This window comes from Pseudopodoces humilis, chromosome 1 (assembly GCF_049639895.1).
Source record: "Pseudopodoces humilis isolate 2021_Gansu_Grassland_sample_001 chromosome 1, ASM4963989v1, whole genome shotgun sequence".
Taxonomy (NCBI): Eukaryota; Metazoa; Chordata; class Aves; order Passeriformes; family Paridae; genus Pseudopodoces; species Pseudopodoces humilis.
Genome location: NC_142200.1, coordinates 105,562,866 through 105,582,874, shown reverse-complemented (window position 1 = coordinate 105,582,874; position 20,009 = coordinate 105,562,866). Strand labels below are relative to the sequence as shown.

The 20,009-nt window shown below is 41.1% G+C and overlaps 1 long non-coding RNA gene across 1 annotated transcript; it reads right to left on the bottom strand.

The window, feature by feature from the left end:
- Window positions 1–382: 382 nt before the first annotated feature.
- LOC148185185 (uncharacterized) lies at window positions 383–17,511 on the bottom strand. The gene is made up of 4 exons (XR_015773859.1): window positions 17,410–17,511; window positions 7,455–7,671; window positions 7,288–7,362; window positions 383–583 (listed from the first exon to the last, which is right to left on the bottom strand). It is a non-coding gene; the product is annotated as an uncharacterized LOC148185185 (long non-coding RNA).
- Window positions 17,512–20,009: the final 2,498 nt, after the last annotated feature.

The following is a 20,009-nucleotide window of genomic DNA, read 5'->3' as shown; positions in this document are numbered from 1 at the left end:
TCTCCAGCTCCCTTAGGAAAGTGTAGATAGTTTAATTTTTAACCAGATCTCCAATTGGATTTTTTGCTCTGCTTTTATTTTGGTTAGATCTGCAACAGTTTAAAACCAAGCTACCACAGCTGAGCCAGGCTCACTTCCCAACAGCTGCCTGCCTTTTCTTTTCTCTCTTTTTTTTTTTTTTTTTTTTTTTCTTTTCCTTTTTTTTTGATTTTTGCTGAGGCTGTTTTAGCTCTGGTCAGGCTTTCATGGTAGGGGAGGAGGAGGGGGGAAGAAAAGGGGAGCATTTAATCAAATCTGACATTCAGGAGCTCAATCCTGCAAGGTACTGAGCTCATTGACCTCAGTCCAGCAAAACAATATACATTGGACTTCAAAGGGGATACTCACATGCTTAAAGTTAAGCAGATGTCTAAGTGGTGTATTGGATTTGGGCCAGGGAAAGCAGGGCCCTCCAAAAAGCTCAGGCGCTCCAGTGCTCTCAGGTCTGCAAACCACCACCTTTATCGGCTCAGCTCCCCGTGTAACTCCAGAGCAGGTGTTACAATTATAGCAGGGCTGAGATGAAAGGGGCCCAAGGGCTTGGCTGCAAAGACAGGAGAAAACTGGCAGTTTTCTGGGCAGTAGTTCCTGTTCTTTTCTTTGCAAAATAACTGCTTTATTATACTATTTCTGATTTAGGATGAAATGAGGCAGCCAAATGCTCCATTCCCCATTAAAGTCCTAAAATTCTAATTTACAGTTGAGGCATGACAACACCACAAAAGAGGGAGAAAAGATTTCAATTTTGTTGGTTGGTTGGGTTTTTCCCCTATTCTTTTTGATGCTTTTAATTTTAGTAAAATGGTTCAGGAGCGGAAAGGCACAGCTCTCTGATTTTGAGGGAAGACTGCTTGGAAATCACTGTATGTCTATGAGCCTCCTCAGAGCCTGACTTGAAAAAGTGGGCATTGTGCAACTTCAACAGACTTTCTATCCCACTGAGCAATGAAATCCAAGGGAAACAGGAGTTTTCAGCCAAGTGAGGACTCTCTTGGTCTGATTTCAGACAGGATGGTCTCAGCATATCTCAGAGATCAAGAGTGAACAAGACCCGATTCTGTGGCATTAACAGCAAGAAGAAAAGAAACCCCAAGCAATGACTTCTACCAGAAATCTGTTTGAACTCTGTTGGACAAAGTAGTGATTATCAACTGCTCTGCTCCTTTCATTCAACATCATTCAACTAAATGTGTTCTACACAGGTACATATGCGCACACACATATATATCTTCCAGTTCTTAATCTTCTGTTCAGTGGAATTTGGATGACCAGAAGGCCTATTTGTAGATACAGTGAAGATATATGCCTGTCCACCTCAGTGCATGGAAGCAAAAGCTGGTGGGAGGGATACAGATAGAATATTTCAACCTCCAAAAAAATTAATTCTTCAGAAGTTCAACTGGCTGGACAAGAGCTATGGAATTATTGAAGATCTATGAAATTCCAGCCTATGAGATATTTCCATGTCTTTTGAGATATGCTAAGAACATGTGTGAATCAGTACAGAATGCAAAACATCAGCTTTCTTTTAAAAGTCACTACAAAATTGCAAGGGCTTTACACAGCACTCATAATGTGATTTTCAAATTTTCTTTCAAGATCTGACATGTAAAAAAATTTTCTGCTTAGGATATGATTCTCTTTTCAGTGAGACTATCCAAAAAAGTGAGAGACAGCACTCTACAAACAGGGGAGATGCCAGCAAAAGGAGAGTCCAGCGAAGCAAAGCACTGCCATAGATCTAACTAATGTATATTAAAAAAAAAACAACCAAAAATCAATGAATACAACCCCTCCCCCCCCCCTTCCTTAATACTTCTTTAGATCACTTGAAAATAATTTTGCACTGCTATTTTAATAGCCTACCGGTACAGGTAAGACTACCCCAGTACTGCTTTCTTGTAATACCTCACGAGAAAAATGTCACCTTAGTCTTTCAATTTCTGGGGGTTTGAAGTAAAAGCAGACTTTTTCAAACTTGCCACAGGCATATATATTAAGGCCTGCCATATAACAGACTATACAATCTTTCTCCTGCTACTTTCTCTAGCTCCACTGTGGATGACTGTCTGCTCTGGAATAAAAGGAATAGAGCAGGCAAAGATTCACCTCAGGCGTCTTTCACCTGTAACAGGGGAAATAGCAAAACATCCTTGGTTTCATACTTTGAAAGCACAGGTTCTCTATTTTAGCACTTCAGCAGCAAAACAGCTTCCCTGTCACTGACTGCATCTGCATAGGGCCTATTTTCATTTAAATTGTGGCTTTTCAACTTTCTGTGGTCTCTTTGTCTATATAGGGGAAGACTATCTCCTCAACACCTTTCTCCACATTCACGTCAGCACAGACTTGCAGGAAACCTTCCTGCACAACTTTATCAATAGTTGTATTAGCAATGCATGTCAGAAAACTCTTTAAAAAAAGAAGACATGTAAAAGAGAAGTCACAGTGTTGTACCAGGTGTGCCTATTTCCTCTGAGCACAAAGCCTTTGAAAACCTAAACTCCCCTGTTCAGCCATGACATCTGTCCCACATGTCCTCATTAATTGCTTTCTGAAAAAAGAGGGGAACCTGAAGAATACTAGAAGGCACTGTCTTACATTGTTAGCCTTCAGATCAAAGTCTTTATTCCAAATCCTGTCATAGGTAGCCATTACAAAGCCTTGGATCTGGTGTTATGTTTTGGCCCTTCAACTTTTCTTTTAAAATAAAAATAATCTTTTCTCTTAGGTTTCTGATGCAGTCATAGGAGTCAGTAGGAATCTCCTTCCCATCTCCAAAAGAGCTGGTTACCTGAATCCTATTCCTCCATGTTTGGATAATGTTCCAACAACATGGATTGAGTAATACAGATAACTTGGGCATGGCCACAGTTCTAAAATCTCCTGTTGCATCAAGTCATCAAAAACACAAATGCAAAAATCAGAGATGCTGTCCTTCTGTCCTTCTAGAGTTCCTACATCTGTAATAAAAACTCTCCACGTAGCAGAGTTTCAGATCACAGTTATAAGAAAAACACCAAAGTGCAGATGGCACAGTATCTCCCCCCACTCTACTTTTTCACATATAGAAAATTAAATAAGGCAAAGGGACATAAAACAAAATGGTAACACAGCTTTGATAACAGTTACCATTTGGTAACTGTTTTTAATGTCCCATCAACAGCCAAGGTTTCCTAGAGATTGTTGCGGAAGGAATCTATTTCAGCATCATGCCTGTGCCATGTAGGCCATCTGAACCACAAAAGAACAGCAGGGTATCTTTGCTGCAGTTCAAGGTCACTTGTAAATGTCTATTGAAATGAGTCCCATGAAAACAGCACCCTTGATATTGCAGAGGTCACCAGCCCAGTGCTTGGTTTGTCGACATAACAACAATTGTTCCACAATAACAAGCTTAGCTGCAACAATGGGAACAAAGTATTGGGGTGGTGGAGTTTCCAACCTGCAACTTTCAACCTCAGCCTCCCCATATAGAGTGGAAATCACAGTGTGTGTGGCATGCCCTCTGACTGATGTACAAGGTCACTGAAAGCAAAAGTGCAGCACTTGCTGAAATAAAAGTTTAGTCTAAACAGCATGTGATATTGTCAGGACTTGAGCATGTGAAGGGAGCTTTCATCACCGAATAGCATTTTACCAGATGTTCATGAGTATGCACACCCAAACTCACAATCTCTTGTCTCTTAGGAGGAAATTCACACCATTTTCCTCTGTTCATTACAATAGGGTCCTATTTGGACTAGCTTTATAGGAATATTTCAACATCTAACAGCTCCCATTGTAGACAGCTGGGAGCGAATATTTGAAGCTGATATTCATCAGCTGTAATTGCTGTGGGAGACAGAGAGAGAGCCTAGGAGAGCTCACCAAACACTGCGCTACCAAAAAATTTTAGTCAAAGGCTGCCACAATATGAAATGGATAAGGTGAGGACTTTGGCGGGGACTTTGGGGTAGATGGTGGTGAAATGTCATAGACTGTTGGGGAAGGAACAGAAAACTCTGTGTGGGAACAGTTTGGGAATGGGGAAGAAGCTTGAAGAATGGGAGTGATATGCTGGAAAAGTGTCAAAGAACTTGGAAGCACTGGGGTACTTGAACTCTAGGACAGGAGGATTGAGAAGTAGAAGATTATGTTCCCATCACCCAGCCTCTCATGCTAAATCAGAAGAAGATGGGATTAACTTTCTCTAGAGATAAGCAGACTCATTAGGAGTTCAGGACACACAGAACTCCATCTAATTTTTGCTTGCACTGGACTATCAGGATGCTCCCTTTAATAAGCTGGAAGTGTCCTAGCCTTTCCAACCTCTCTTAGTCATAGGGTAGGTCTGTCAGAATTTTATAAGCAGTTTTTCATGTTGTGCTCTGTCTTGTAAAAAAAAAAAAATCTTCTTTCCAATAGGCAAGAAATTCTAACATGTCATTAGTTACCAGTCTGACTGAGATGATGCATTTGTTCCAGTTGTAGCCAAACAACAGTTTGCAAAAGAACCCAAAACAAATAACATCCCCTTTACTAATACTCCAAGAAAACCAAAGTCATCATGTTCACAACAAACACCCCTTGCTCCTGATAACTGCAAACTGAAATCTGGGTTGTGAGTAGTTTCTTATTTTTAAATCCTTTTAAAATGGTGTAAAAGCAATTAATAGACTCTTTGCATATGAATCTTTACAATATTTTTCTACAGGTTAACCTTTTTAAAAATGAAAGGATCAAATAAAAATTTCACCATTTCATTTCAAGGAGCAGTGAATTAATCCTGAACACTGTGCTGAATACCATTAAAATAATTTATTTTTGGAGTACTTCAAGGAACTTATTTAGTTTTCTCTTTGTTTCTTTTGGTTCCCATCTTTCACTAACACAAACGACCATGACATTGGAAAATCCAGTCCCTCATTTCCTGTTATGATATGCTTAAGGCTCTTAAGACCTCCTGAACATCTCCATGTAGGAAAAGATGAAGCAGTTCATTGAAATACAAAACCACTTATTCCACAGGATCCAAGAACAATTTAGGTTAGAAAAGACCTCTGAGATGTTCAAGTCCAACCATTAGCCTAGCACTGCCAAGTCCACCACTAAGCCATGCCTCACATCCCCAGGTCCACCCTGGGGCTCCCTGGGGAACACATGCTGGAAGGAGCTGGTGGAGGGGGTTTAGCATGATCTGTGCTAACTAACAGCTGTGGATTAACTTGGGCCATGCCCAGCTTTGGAGGTGGCACTGGAGCAGCAGGAGGGAGCCCTGGGGAAGGACTAGCAAAGGGAGCTCAGGCAGGCAGAGCTTGGGTGGCTGTTCACCCTAAAACCCAACACCAGGGGTTATTTGACTCTCTGTACCACATGACAATTCATCCAAATGAGCTATTGAAAATAAACTTAATTTCAGCTACAACTCACCACATACCCCCTGAATGTGTCACTGTCTCACAGAAAAATAGATGTTCATTCAATGCTATTTATGTTGGGGTCCAAGTAAGGGACAAGCAGAATAATTGACTTTGAGGTAGCTAACCTATTTCACCTTTGTAAAAAAAGCTAAATACCATTAGTTCTTCCTCCACTCTCCTTGCCCAAAAATGAAGTTCTGGGAGATAGAAGCAAATAAACTATCTATGATCTACAAAACTTTGACCTCCAGCCTTATTGAATCAGACCTCTCACAGTTATAAGCGTCCTAAAGGTTAATGACACCATCTACTTTTCATAAGTGTGAAACATTAATGCAAAGATAAATTACAAAGCATGTGTTAGGAAGGACACAACATCAGCTGAAAAAGGACTGAAATAACAATGTTATTAAGGACAATCCAGACAGAATGTAATGGAAGAAGGATGTAGCTACAATATGGCTTTCAGCACATATTAAGATAGGTGAAACTAAGTCCTACAAAGTAACTCATCAGAGAGGCATCAATAAATGTTTTCTTTACTAAAATAGAAATTTTAAATAATATTCAAAAGTAACTGTGTCTAAAAATGGTGGCTGTCACACCAAAAACTAGTGAGGTGATGGTATTTGCCTCTCACAAATCACTTGAAGGCATAGATGATAAAATTACCTCACAGCAATCCTAAAGGAAAGGAAGCACTTTTTCATTCAAATAGTTAAATTCTGGGACTTATTGTGACAGAAGGCTGTGAAGGGCAGGAGTATAAAAAAAGAATCAGAGAAGAATTAGGTAAATCTGAAGAGGATAAATCCATCCCTCAGTGAGTATTCAAGAAATTGTGGTCCTTATATCACTTATGTTTTTAATCTGGAAAAATATGCCAGAAAAGGGATCTCTCTCTATTTTTTCAGCCAGCTTGTAGGAAAATAACTAACAGAGTATCGCCTTGTATGGATTTTTTGGTCTGGCTCACTGTAGCAGCACTTACAGAAATGAAAAATGAAAGTAAAAATCTTTTACACCCCTTGTTCACCCACATATTTTTTCCATTTCTTTATTCCCACCTATCTGTTCCAACATGATTCTGTTTTCAACATGAAAGCCTGTTTGTAGTGTTCTCCTGTCTATATTAATAACTATTAAAGTATAAAGTATAAAGTAAATATTTGAAAAACAACTATATAAAAGATTGTAAGAGAAAACATAATCTTTAAAACTAGGGACATGGTATAATTCTATGGTATATCAATTCAGTATTCTAGAGTCTGTGTTTGTTACTGCCTCTTTCAATATTCTAGTTTAAAAATAATGTAAACCTAATAGTACTTTTGTGTTTTCAAATTTTTATACTAAGATTTAGCAACTAAGAAAATCAGATCAAATCCCAAGAGTAATCCATTTTTAAGACTATCCTCAGAAGCATTTCTTTCACCCAAAAACATATCCTAAGAAGTGTGCAAAGAAGGAATATGGAAGATGAGTAGGTTCAAGGAGACCAACACCCTGACTAGAAAGCAGACACCTCACATAGTGCATGATTTCATCACTGTAATACAATAAAAATTCTAATTTATTATTTTTACTGTTAATGACAGTTTTTTCCCTAAACCTCCATGCTACACTCAGTCTCCCATTAGTTAAACAGAACTATATTAAAACATGCAGCATCAACTTGTGTTTTAACAAGCGTCTCTCAGGATCACCAGGCAGCCTGTTAACCACATCTATAGAAGCTATTATATCACTGCTTGGAAGCACCTCAGGTGAAAAAAGGACAGTTTTAGTAAGGGAGAACCAACATAGCACCAACTTGAAAAAAAATGGCATAGCAAGGGTGGGTTACCTGTGTACAGCTGTCCTTGGGGATGCTCTGTGGGTACAGTTCTCAGTTGTATACAGGAATCATGAATGTAGATGACTGCTCACATAAAAGTTAGATATTTTATGGAATTTTTAGTGTTACACTGATACCCCCTTCCCTATTAATTAAAGAATCTCCTCTCCACTCACCGCTGCGAGTTCCAGCAAGCAAGTGGTAGCTTTCCGTGGCCCTTCTGTCTTTGGTGCCGTTAACCCCACAGCCAACACAGATGCTTTTCAGCCCTAAGACCTCCAGATGGATAGGGGCAAATCAGTCCACTTGATTGCTAACCAGGAAATAGGCATATCACAACTTCTCTACTCTTCCCAGTTGCTTGTAGCAAGGCCAACACCGGCCCAAGAGTACCTGGAATGAAACCATAAGCACCTGAGAGCACTTAACAAGTTTCTTACCCCAGATATGCTCTCCTATGCAGGGAAACATGTCTTTGCATGCAGGTGTTGTAGCTGCACACCTGGTAGAGGGATGCTAGGTACTGATTTTAAGTGCCATGTAGATGCTATTTGTGGGTGCTGACAGAGAACTTCACCATGTTCACTTATGTAGAGCAGTACTGCAACTCTTCTTCTGTATCTTCATTGGTGATAGAGAAAACAGCCTCACTGACACCTAGAGCTGGACTACTCAAATAGCAAGCTGTGATCTGGATTAAGACCACTCACTGGTGGCAATTTTGCCTTCTGGAACCCTTACCAGTAGTCCCCCCATGCTGGTAGAAATGGCAACTGTGCTCCTCACGGTTTCCCTGGTGTCTTAGGGGGGCTGTTGTGAAGCCATCACATGCAGTAACTGTCCTGGGTATTTCTTCTGGCTGACCATGGCTCAGGAAATATTAATTTAGTAGCTGTGCCCTCCATCCTTGTGTTTCAGGAGTTAAACAATCCCAGAGACAAGAAGCTATTTTGTAATCACCTCAAACAGTGAGTTTATATAACCCAATATGATACATTACACCTTCTTAGCAACGAGTTCAGCATCAGTTGTTCTCACTTTAGTCAATTCAATATTTTTGAAGGCCTATCTAGAGCTGGATAAGAGAGGTATTTCTCATTCTTGTCTTACTATTCTTCCTCTTTCTTTTGGTGTTTTAACAAAATGTCTCTACCAATAGGATCAGTGATTTTTGAAAGAAAAAAAAAACCTGTATGAGAAATGAGAAGCCCACAAAACCAACCTGACCAAAGCACTGCACATCAGTATCTGTTACTTTGAAAATATGTTTTCAAAACTTTAGAGTAGTTGGTTTTATCAATCTACCAAATCTAGACCAGCACATAAACCATAAAACATAAACAAGCACATAAAACATGGCTTAATTACAAATTGAGCAGTATTTGAGGTTGGACCAAAATGTTAGAAGTATAGGAACAGCCCTCTTAGTAAGGGACAACATATACTCCTCTCCACCATAGCATAGGTTGCTGCCCATTTTCTTTGAGAGAGCCAGTTACTGTTAGAGAAAGAAATAAGATTTTAGACAAAAACAAAGTCAAGGCCTTAGTGAACTGATAATGATTTCTTTCTTTATGGTAAACAAGTACTTCTGTTCTCTGGGAGTGGGATCCAGAATCTGCTGAAGGTTATGGAACCTCCTTATTGATTTAAATGGGCTTTGGATCTTCTCTAATTTCCTCCTCACAGTTTTATCTTATTTCTAAGGGGCCAGATGCTGGGTCCATATCTGCTCAAATCTATATTTTGCTAATGGAGCTCAGGTTTCTGTAGAAAGAAATGTAACCGTGTTCCCTTAATCCCCACTGCTGGGTGGCTCTAAAAGAGAGACTTAGTCCATCCTGCGGTGGTGAGATAAGAATCATATTTTAAACCAACCTACTTTAAATGAAATTAAATAGCTGTCAGTGTTAATTGAGGACACTTGTCCCTGGAACCAAAAAAAAAAAAAAAAAAAATCTGATTTTATGTCTTCCATCTAAAAGAGCTGCACATATGTCTCCAAACAGTGAGCTAGTGATGACCTCCAGAAAAAACTGAGGAGATACAGGTATTTGTGCGAACTGCTTTTAGGGAGAGAGGGAATCAGAAATCTTCTCTAAGTTTCTGTGTAATTTATATTTCATTTCAGATCAAATCATAAATAATGTATACTTGGACCTTTTAATAATAACTTTGGGCTGTTTGTGAGAGATGAAGTATCTTACATGTGCAATGTTATACTCAAATGAAAACCAATAGTTATAAAAACGGTACATGAAAAAAAAAAGCTACAGCTGGGTGCCCTGTGCCACAAATTACCTCATGCATGTGACATTGCATTTCACATCCTGGACAATAGTCTGGGCTGAAGCAGGGTCACAGAGCAGCAAAAGGGCAGTTCTGTGGTTTTATCTATAGATGGTATTATAGACCACTCTATTCTTTGATGTCCTTTCTTAAAAATGTCATACAGATTATGAAATAAACAAATAAATAAATAAATATGAAGCAAATATGGGAAAAAAACCCTCAATTTAGTTTTGATTGTAATTTAAAATGTTCCTCAAAATATCTGTTCTTTAAAAGTCTAACAATGTGTTGTGTTGTTGCCTTTCTCTGCAAAAGTTTCCCTCTCTCAGTGCACACAAAGTCCTTTGCCAAGGTGTAATATTCAGTGTCTGAACTGTACTAATTTGACAGTCTTCACAGGAAGAGACATTATCCTTTAGCAGACCAGCAAATATGAATGGAAAAAATTTCAAGTTTTTAGGTTAATTTGTTCAGACAAGCCACACAGTATCACCTCTGCTTATTAAAATAATGAATCATCTCTAGAATTTCATAAGGAGATTTTCCTTTTAGTCATGTTGAAGTAATTCCTAAATTGCCTCCTTTGAATATACATACCAAAAAAGCTCCATCACTCAAACCTTTACAAGAAGCTATCCAGAAAAAGCCTAACGTGGCAGCAGAGAATTCACTCAGAAAAACATATCAAAGTGTAAAATTTCTTTTGGGACCCATTTTCTGTGTCTGATCAAAGATGCAGACCCTAATTGCAGAAATAAGACATGCAAATTGTCTCATCTGCTGTCCTTAAGATCATTAAAATCGTTCACAGCATGATGATTTCCTCTTAGATTGGAGCTTATCCCTTTCTGCTTAGCTAGCCGGTGAAATGCATCCTGCTGTATGTGTTGCACCGTGCCTGGCGGGACAAACCAGGAGGCAGTGGTCCAAGACCTGCCACTCTAGTGCTAGGGAAGTTCAAAACTTTTTATATAGCTGTTAATTAAGCTAAAACCTTCCTTAGCTGCTAAACCATATCCCTTTACATGTATCAAAACAGATCAAGGGTCAAAGATTTGTAGAATGAACAAAACTGAATGGACAAATTGTCTATGAATAAATAGAGATATAAATTAATTTGGGTACAAGCAAAGTGGAAAATTCAGTGAAATGGAAAACAACTGAACCCCCGAATGATCCTACTCCATTATATTTAAAGGAATCAAACCCATTTGGTCCACTGGTACTTTGGGGAGCAGGGGAACTGCATTTTGTTTTCACACATGGAATGAAATGCAGAATGCACTATGTAAAGCATGAATGCTCAGAGGGGTTTTTCTTTTTCCAGCATGGTCTCTGCTTTTTTCTCTCTCTGCTTTTCCCACCTCTTCTTGCCCACCCCCAGTGCCTTTATTCCAAAAAATGCAGCATGAATAAATAAGACCACCAGAAAGAATGTGAAATATAAGCAGAGGAATCTTGTCATATTTCTTTACTATGGCCACATATAGAACCTGATTAAAAACTAATACATGGCACACTAGACATTAGACTTTACTAACACCCTCCTCCCACTTTTAGTTTTTCCATTTGATTTTCTCAATTCTGAGCTTTTATCACCATAGTGGTTTGATAAAAGTCCATCATAGTCGTGTGACACTGCAAAAAGGATTGTACTCTCAAGAACATTCTCACCATTTCTGAAGTATCCAATTTTTGTCTCACTTGCATGGAAGAACACTCCTCCCATGGGGTGTTTTCAACTCTACTTGAGTGCTGTAGTGTTTACATTTATACATTTATTCCAACTATGTCGTTAAGATAATATTTAATGGATGGCATTTCCCCTCACCTGACTGGGGTTCAGGTTAGATGAAGTCCTGCTGCCTGAGCACCAGCAATGAACACTGAAGTTGTTGATATTGATTCCTATCACTGAGGAACATTAATACCTGAATGATTTATAATACTGAGAGTACTCTCCAGGGTTTAGGACTGCAAACACCTGTCCACAACATTGAAGGGTGAGTGTATCTGTGTCAGGGCCCTGGATGGATTGCTTCATCCTGGGGGTCTGGTCATGAGAAGTCTCTGCAGTTCTCCACTTCCCTCCTGATCTACACTGAAGTTCAGGCTTCTACCCCGGTCTCTGCCTGAGCTACATCGCTGGTGCTCAATCTCATATGTCACCATCCCTGACCCCTGGACTAGAGGTCCTGGCTTGGCTGTGAATCGGCTTTACTGCCATGGGTTCCTTTAGGGACCTTGGCTCCTCTTATCTCAGCCTGGTGAGACATCCCCAGATATATTCTGCTTGCAGCTGTTGAGTACCATGGGACAGATCCCAAAAGATTCAGCAATTATGGGCTTAGAAGTACTTTTATGATAAAGAATGAGCCACAGCACTCAACCTGTGCTTTGCGGAGATGACTTCTACAAGCATGAGTCTCTAGCCCATCTGGAGATCCAAATTCTGCAAAGAGCATGGAAGTATTTGTTTAATGGTGAACATGGTGGGGAATGTTGTGTTCACATCTGGACTTGATGATCTTAAAGTTTTTTTCCAACCTCATCAATTCTATGATTGTGTGATTTCAATACTTAATGCATTTTAAGATCTTAAGTTTGACTTCACCTAGAACCTTCAACCTGGAAAATATGAGGGGTGAAACCCTCTTTTCTCCCCAGGATATTTAGAGCTTACAAATTTCTATCAGCTCAGAAACAAATGCTGAGCAAAACACTGGTGGAGAGAAGGCTTTGCCAAAAAAAATGCTTGCCACAAGAAGCAGTGTTTTAATGAAAAATAAGATATTTATTGAAAACACGTGATTATTTTGTGGCAAATCAGTACCAGTGTCCAAACCTACAAGTGGGATTGCCTTAGACTTTCCTATTCTTTGCTTTTCTTGTAATTTCTCTGTTGCTGTTAGGCAAACCATGTGCAGCTGTTTACAATTTCCACACAGTCTGCAGTTTGGAAGATGAGAAGAGCCCATTTGGACTCAAGAGGACCATTTTCATAACAGCTCAGAAGCGCTGGAGCCGGTGACTGCAATGGCAGCAGGAAAAGACTGCCAGGGAGAAGACCAGCATTTTTGCCTTCCTTCATGAAGACATTATTGAATTTTGGTACACAGACCAAAAAGCAGTGTCCCTTTTTCTGTCTTTTTCCTAGCTGCTTCCTTCTCTCTTCCTCTCCATTGCAGCCTGAGGCACTGACAGGAGCATCTCCATGGCATGGCTCCCATCCTTGCTGGGTATGGGGAGAAGCCAAAGGGAAGTAGGGGAGCAAAAGAGCCATGCTAAGGCACAGGCCATTTGCTTGGGTGGCTGCCTGCCGGTGGCTCCAGCACAATGCCCAGAGCCAGTCTCAGAGGAAGGAGAGGAAGGGCAACAGAGAAAACCCAGGAGACAGAGACACGAGCAACCTGTGTTTCCTACCAGCACCGAATTTTTTGAACCTGAAGTGCTTTACAGCTCTGCTCCATTATGAGCGGCAGGATGGGGAGACTACAATCCATCAAAGCCACAAAACAAATCCTGCCTTAAGCCATAGGGTTTCACATGAAAAAAACCAAAAAGAGAAAACAGAAGCCAAAAACGTTCAATAAAACCACAGAGACAATAAATCTGCCCAGTTTCGTGCAGACAAGTTACCTTTGAAACATCCTCTGGCAAACCTGATGAGAGCTTCAGGTCCCTAATGAAACCCGAAACCTGTGAGCTTGTGTTTTGGCTGTAAACTCAGCACAAGTCAGGGAAAGAACTACCTCCACAACTGGGGGGGCTTAAAACACCTTTGCCTACTCCTTCTTCCCAAGGCATTCCTGCTTCCTGGCACTGCCAGTAGGAGACAAACCTTGCAGATTCAGTGGGAATGGGTGGGAGAGGGATGCTGCCCACATTTTTGAGTGATTTTGGGTCAGGCTTAGGGCTTGCTCTGTGCCCAGGAGATAACACCCAGCTCCAGGAATGAGGGGAGTGGTACATCACCCAGTCTTTAACTCCAAGGATGCATGGGCAAAGCAAACAGAGTGTTTCCTCAGTGAGTGATACAGGGATTTCCTCTTCAAACACCTTCAACCCCATTTTTACTTCTTTTCCAGCTAGTTAATATTTTTGCCACGGCAGAGAATTTAGCAAGCCAAGAGAAAGTGCCAAAATCGCTACTTTCCTAGGGACAGTGGGTAAAGGGCAAGACTGCCCTGAAATTAGCAGATAAGAGCAGACCTTAACCGAAGCTTTTATCAGTTGTTTGTGTTCACCGAGGCCAGATGATTTTCAAGGAGCCGCTTAGAGATTTAAAGCGCTGATGTGACAAGAACTCTTTGATTTTAATGTTCCTGCCCTCTTCTTGCAGCCAGTGTTTATGTAAACTTGAGAAAAACTGCCACTACTGTTCATCTCCCTCATTTTTCAGCCTTAATGGTAATTACATTCCACGCATGACAGGAGACTCAGCATTGCATTCAAGAGGGGGGCTGTAACTTTGCCTTTGACATGCCATTACTTTGCATTAAGTCACAGTTTCATAGAGGGGGAAAAAAATAACATGTTGCAAAAGTGGGGGCGTAATGACCACTGCAAAAAAACATATTGTTGATGTGCATAAGTGGTTTCAATAACACACTGCAGCTTGAGATTTCTAGGGGCATCCAACTGATGAAGGAATGATATATTATTGAATTTTAATGGAACAAAATATTCCAATTTCATGTCAGATTTTTTTTTTTTAGGGACAAAATTTCTATTTGTCTGTGCAAGATTGCTACCGTACCCTTCTTTGCTCTTGGCCTCTCTCATGTGCTGTTCACTCTCTGTTCCCAGTGCCTTGGAAAAATCCCTTGCTACCAAATATTTATTACCTCTGCCCAGTCCTGCCTGAACTACAGACCTTAGCTTAAGATAGTTATTTTAATGTGATACTTAGTAAATAAGTTGCTCCTTCTCCTTTGTTTCATCTGCTTGAGGTTTACTGTTCCAGATAGAATCTGGTCAGATGATGGTGTGAGGGAGTTAAAATACATAATAGTTGCTAATTTTCTCTTTCTATATATAGATAGATAGAATGCTGTCTGCATGGACACCTGCCTGATGGCCATGCATGCCATGTTTCTGAGAAATTATAGCAAACTGAATCATTAACAAACTCCCACAAGATACAGCTTACAACTGCTTTTTGTGTGACGCTCAGAACATCACAATGTATGCAAACATCACCTGAAGCATCTCACAGCCCTGAGCAGCAGAGTACAGAGAAGACATTTTGATTTGGAAGTGAAGTTCATCCTCAAGCTCCCAAATACCATTACCCATCTGAACTGCATCCCCAGTAGCCACAGACTAAAATAAATGGACCACAGTGAGAGATTTCAAGCAAGTCTTGACATAAAAACATCTTTGACTCACAGTTTCAATCCTGAAACAAAGCCAACTGCTCTGGGCAAGGATTATTTCTTTAGCACTTCAGTTTCAGCCTTGGCTCTAAGCTCCTGGTGAGGAAGGAGGTGGTTTCACCTTGAGCAGAAGCCAGGTTATTCCCCTACCCTCATCTCACACCAACTTCTTTGCCAGCAGCCCCCCCAGGATAACCCCTGTGCGCTTCCACAGCCTCAAGCATCATGCAGCACCTCTTCCCCTTGCAGTTCCTGCCTCACTTTGCTGGCACTGACTCCAGCTGAGGCCAGCCCAGGCTGATCTGTTTGCAGTGGTCAGCTGTGGCAGGTGTTGGCAAAGGAGTGTGCTGGGGATTCAGGGGCATCACACCACCCCTCTGTGCCAAGGGACCACCCAGTGCTGCAGCCTGTATCTCTTGTGAGGAGCAAGGTGCCTCTACTCTCAAGCATGTAGGCAGCTTTGAGATTCATGTAGTTTTAAAACTACCTGTGTTGAATCAGCTGCTTTTCTCTCCATGCTGGGGAGCAAATACATGTGTGTGTGTGTGTATGTGTGTGTGTGTGTGTGTGTGTGTGTATAATGGGCAAAAAGCTGCCATCTGTTACTGTGCAGATGCCCTAGAGAGTGGAACTACATAAAAAAAAAAGAATAGTTCACCTGTATGTTTAATCCAGCCTATGCTGAGGGGAAAGAACCCAGCAGTATCCTGCTCCTAATGGAAACGGATTGTACACCAATTAGGTTAGTTTTCATTCTTTAAATTACAGATTAGATTTTAAAATTCCACACTGTTCCCAAAGACCTTTTTAAAGGCCTTTTTCAGTGTTTTATCTGGCCCTTACAGAACTTGCTTTAGATGAAGAAAAAAAAAAAAAGCAGAAAAAACCTTAAGCTCCAATCGATTCCTCTGGTAATGGAAATGGAAACCCTGCTTGTCCTTATTATCATGAGCCTTATTACCCTTGTCATCACCACCACCATTATGCCATGAGGCTTTTATTCTCCAGGCATTGTGAGGAGGTTCAGAGGCAGAAGGGGCAAGCACCCAAGTCTTTCCCTGCTTGGAGCTGCAGAGCCACACTCCCATCTGTCAGTGGTTCCCTTAAGTGGTGCTTTATCTTCTCTGCCTAACGACTTACACTTTATTGTATCTGTCTCACAGTAATGCCCCGAGTTCTCTGCTAAAATCAGGGATCCCCTCCAACCACAGCCTCTGCAGGCTTACATAACTTGCCTGCCTCCCTGCAATTCAAACCATCAGGGCTGTCTAGGCTGCATCCCCACCCTCTCATGATACCCTGATTTGTACCTGCTCAAATCAAATAATTTTCCCCTGAAATACCCACCATCCAAAACATGGTTCCCCTGAAACAGCACATGGGAAACCACATTTCATATAGCTGTAGAGGGTCACGTTTCATTATTCAGCCTAAATGCAAGTTCAGGTCAGCTCTAGCAACTTTGATAGAAATTGCCAGATTTTCAGGAGGATTAGTGAAAGCAGAGTATAGTCCACAGCAAATACTTTTTTTAAAATGTCATGTTAATGACTTTTCTGCTGGCACACAAAAAAAAGACCGCAGGTAAGGAAATGTTGGTAATCTCATTGTTTCAGTAGAGTTATTCTACTGTGATTGGGTATTTTTGTAGGCACAATTAATATGGAATAAGTATACATTATTCTCCCAAGTGACACTGGGCAACAAACTGGAATTCGAGTAACTGTGCAGGAAGTATAAGGCCTGAATGTGGAAATAGGATTAAAGGAAAAATATTTCCCCTCATCTGGAAATCTTGGCAGTATATGAAGAATTCCCTCGGGTTCTACAAATGATGCTTTTCTCTTTTACAGATCCTATATTCAACAGAGAAAAGTATCTCAAAAGTGTATTTCAGAAAGAAGGTTTTTCCAATCTGATGAATATCAGTGCTGCTGATATTAAAATCCTGTGGGCACGAGGTCCCCAAGGGGACTTTGTCACATAGAGAAATGGTTTGGTGGTGGTCAGCAATGCTAGGTTAGAAGCTAGACTTGGTGATCTCACTTTTTTTCCCAATGTAAATGATGCTGTGATTTCTTGAAGGTGCTAAAATGGGCTCCCACAAAACATGCCACTTTCTTATTATCTCCCTAAAACACCTGAGGTACATAACTCCCTGTGGTCCACCACTGCGCAAGGAAAAGGGAACTAGTGTGAGAGCACTGAGTTGTTGCTGGCAGGGGACCACTGCCCTCTCCAGGAAAGGAGCAGTGGGGTCAGGAAGGGCACTGCAATCACCCATCCACTGTCCTTCTGGGACTAGAGGTGCCACCTGTGCGTCAGTCTGTTGTGTCACGAGGATGGTGCCCATCTGAGCAGAGCTGCAAGGGTGCTGTGCTGCAAGACATAAATGTACTCAAAGGGCTTGGGAGAAAAGGCTGCAGAAGCAGAGGGAGTTGAACCTTGATCTGAGACTTACGCTTATGTCCTGGACTCCAGATCCTTACTTCATCTTCAGCTGGCAGCCAGACCATCTAGAAACTCTCACAATCCCTCTTCCTCCTTCCTTTGCCTTGTGCACCACTCACAGTTTAATTAGCTGTTCCTATTATTGCTACCTTTCTCCCGTGATTGCCTTGTTCACTCCTAACAATGAGGAATGCGACTGGCTGGCAGTTATCAGCTAATTGGGGCTGAATAAGGTCACTGGCTAGGCATTATCCTGACCAAGCCAAAATGCACATTGACATTCGGTGCAAACATTATCCTCTGCATGAAACAGCCCAGCTTTAACCAGAAGAATGCCTTCCAAATTTGGGTGAAGCTGCTCTGCAAAATCTCTGCTGTGGTTCTGTCAGATCCGAGGGGACAAGCTGCAAGGAAGGGTCTGCAATGGCACATGCTATGTGCACTGTGTGAGCAAGTTTTCTGGCAGCCTTATTCACCGAGGCACCCAGTGGAGTGACTGTGGTTCAGACTAGGATCATCACTAGACAGTGATCACAGAGATGAATTTCTGCATTCAGTAAATCTCACACAGTGAGCTGGACATCTCAAGAATGATCCTAGAAACTCTTGCTGTGCGCTGGGAGTTCATGCTTCTTTTCCACAGCCTGTTTAGCCAGGTTGGAAAACCTTGCTTCCAAATATTCATTTGATTTCTGAGAGGCTGCCCTCTTTAACCTTTTTAGCATCCTGCTTTTATTTGCTAATGGTCTGTTTACACCACCAAAGTTTTGTTGATATGACTAGTTGAGACATGTCTATTAATCTTCCTAATGTCCATATTCATTTGCCTGTTCATGCATCACCCTGACTTTTTTTTTTGTTATTCTTAATTCATTTGATAAATCGTTTTGTGATTCAATTAGAAAACTGAAATAATACCCGGTGACTGAGGGGCCAGTCAGACATCATGCTTAAGTTACAAAGGGGCTGGCTATGAGGTTTGATGGACAAGAAGGCAAGAATTCTGACATGAGAAAAAAAATCTTTGTAATTCATTGAATATCACTTCTTCTGCTGTTAGAAAGCAAGACCCACAACATGGTCAGGTGTTTGGTATGGTTATGTTCTCTGGAAGGAAATATGGGTGCCCTGCATGGATTGCATTGAGGATGAGTGAAGCATTAGCCAGTGCACGATGGGCAGGGAGGAGACTCACCCACAGTATGACTCCTAGGATGGTTGCAGCAGTGACTACACAGTCTAGGGAGGATATCTCTTAATGTTAAGGGTGCACATTCACCTAGGAGCCCAAACCAGGTCCTGTTCATGAAAGAATGGGATTTTACCTTTGGTGGAACAGTAAATACTGTCAGTGACTTACAAATAGAAGCTGGAATTGCATTTGACCTTTTGTGATTAAAAGATTGATTTTTCCTCATAGAACTGTTCTCATTTAACAAGGATACCAGATTCTCAGAGCTGATATATTCAAATACACAAGGAAGTCTGTGATTTTCCCAGACACTATTCCTTTGTACAGGTGAATAATGAGTGCATGAGTAAAAAGCCTCATTGGGCTGGGGGTGAGTATTAGAAGGCTATACCTGCAGCTCAGGCTGGCTGTACAGTCAGCAAACAGTGAGTACAAGAAACAGAGAAGATGCTCTCTCCCTTGAGCAGCAGGGGAAAAGGGGTGGAAAAGGGGGGGCACTGCCATGAAGGCTTCATGTGCTGATCGTTGACACTCAGATTTCAGATTTTCTGACAGAAAGCAAAGACTTAACCAATCAAGAAGATTAACGGCAATGAGGTTGAGGTTCAGCTCTGATATAAAGTGATTTAACACTCAGCTGTGCAAAACACCGAGCGAGAGAGTTTCCTTGTGCCTTCAGCCAAGCAGAAACCCTCTGTGAAATTATCTAAAATACTGGCATCCTTTATGAGCTGTCATCCCCTCACCATCTGGTTGCAGTCGGCGGAGGCTGTTTCCACGCAGCACCCCGCACTTGGAGCACACGTGCACAGGCAGCTGTGTGTCAGGGATGGGGCTGCCCACCTCCCATGCATGGGAGCCCACTGCTGGGGCACTCACACATTTCAGTGCATCCAAATCTCCCTGGTCAAGTTTCTATTTCAGGATGATTTTATAACTTTCATTTAAAGTAGGAAGCCTGCTTCAAGCCAATTTCATTGAAGGGGAGTTTACAACTCCTTGTGTACTCTAGGTTGGGCTTTCAGCAAATAGAAGTGACATCAGGTTTGTTTCAATGTAATTCACAATTCTTAATTGTTCAAAAATTAAGAGGATAGTGATGCCTATAGGTCAGTTGTCCTTTCACTAGCTTCCATGCTTTCTCCTTTCCTTTGACTCACAAAATGAAATGTGCTTGCTTCTGTATCTAAAAGAAGCTTATTAAACATATATTGTGTTTCACTGAAATGCAGGGAGGAATATTTTGTCTTTCCACCTTTTCCATTTAGTTCCATGGACCAGGACAATGATTATTTTTTGATTACATGTGTTACCTGATAGCTGACAGAAGCAGATTGACCTGGGCAATATGTTTCACATCGTGTCCTGGTAGACCCAAAAAAGCAAAACTTTCATCTGCTAAAAAGGATTGGGCAGGA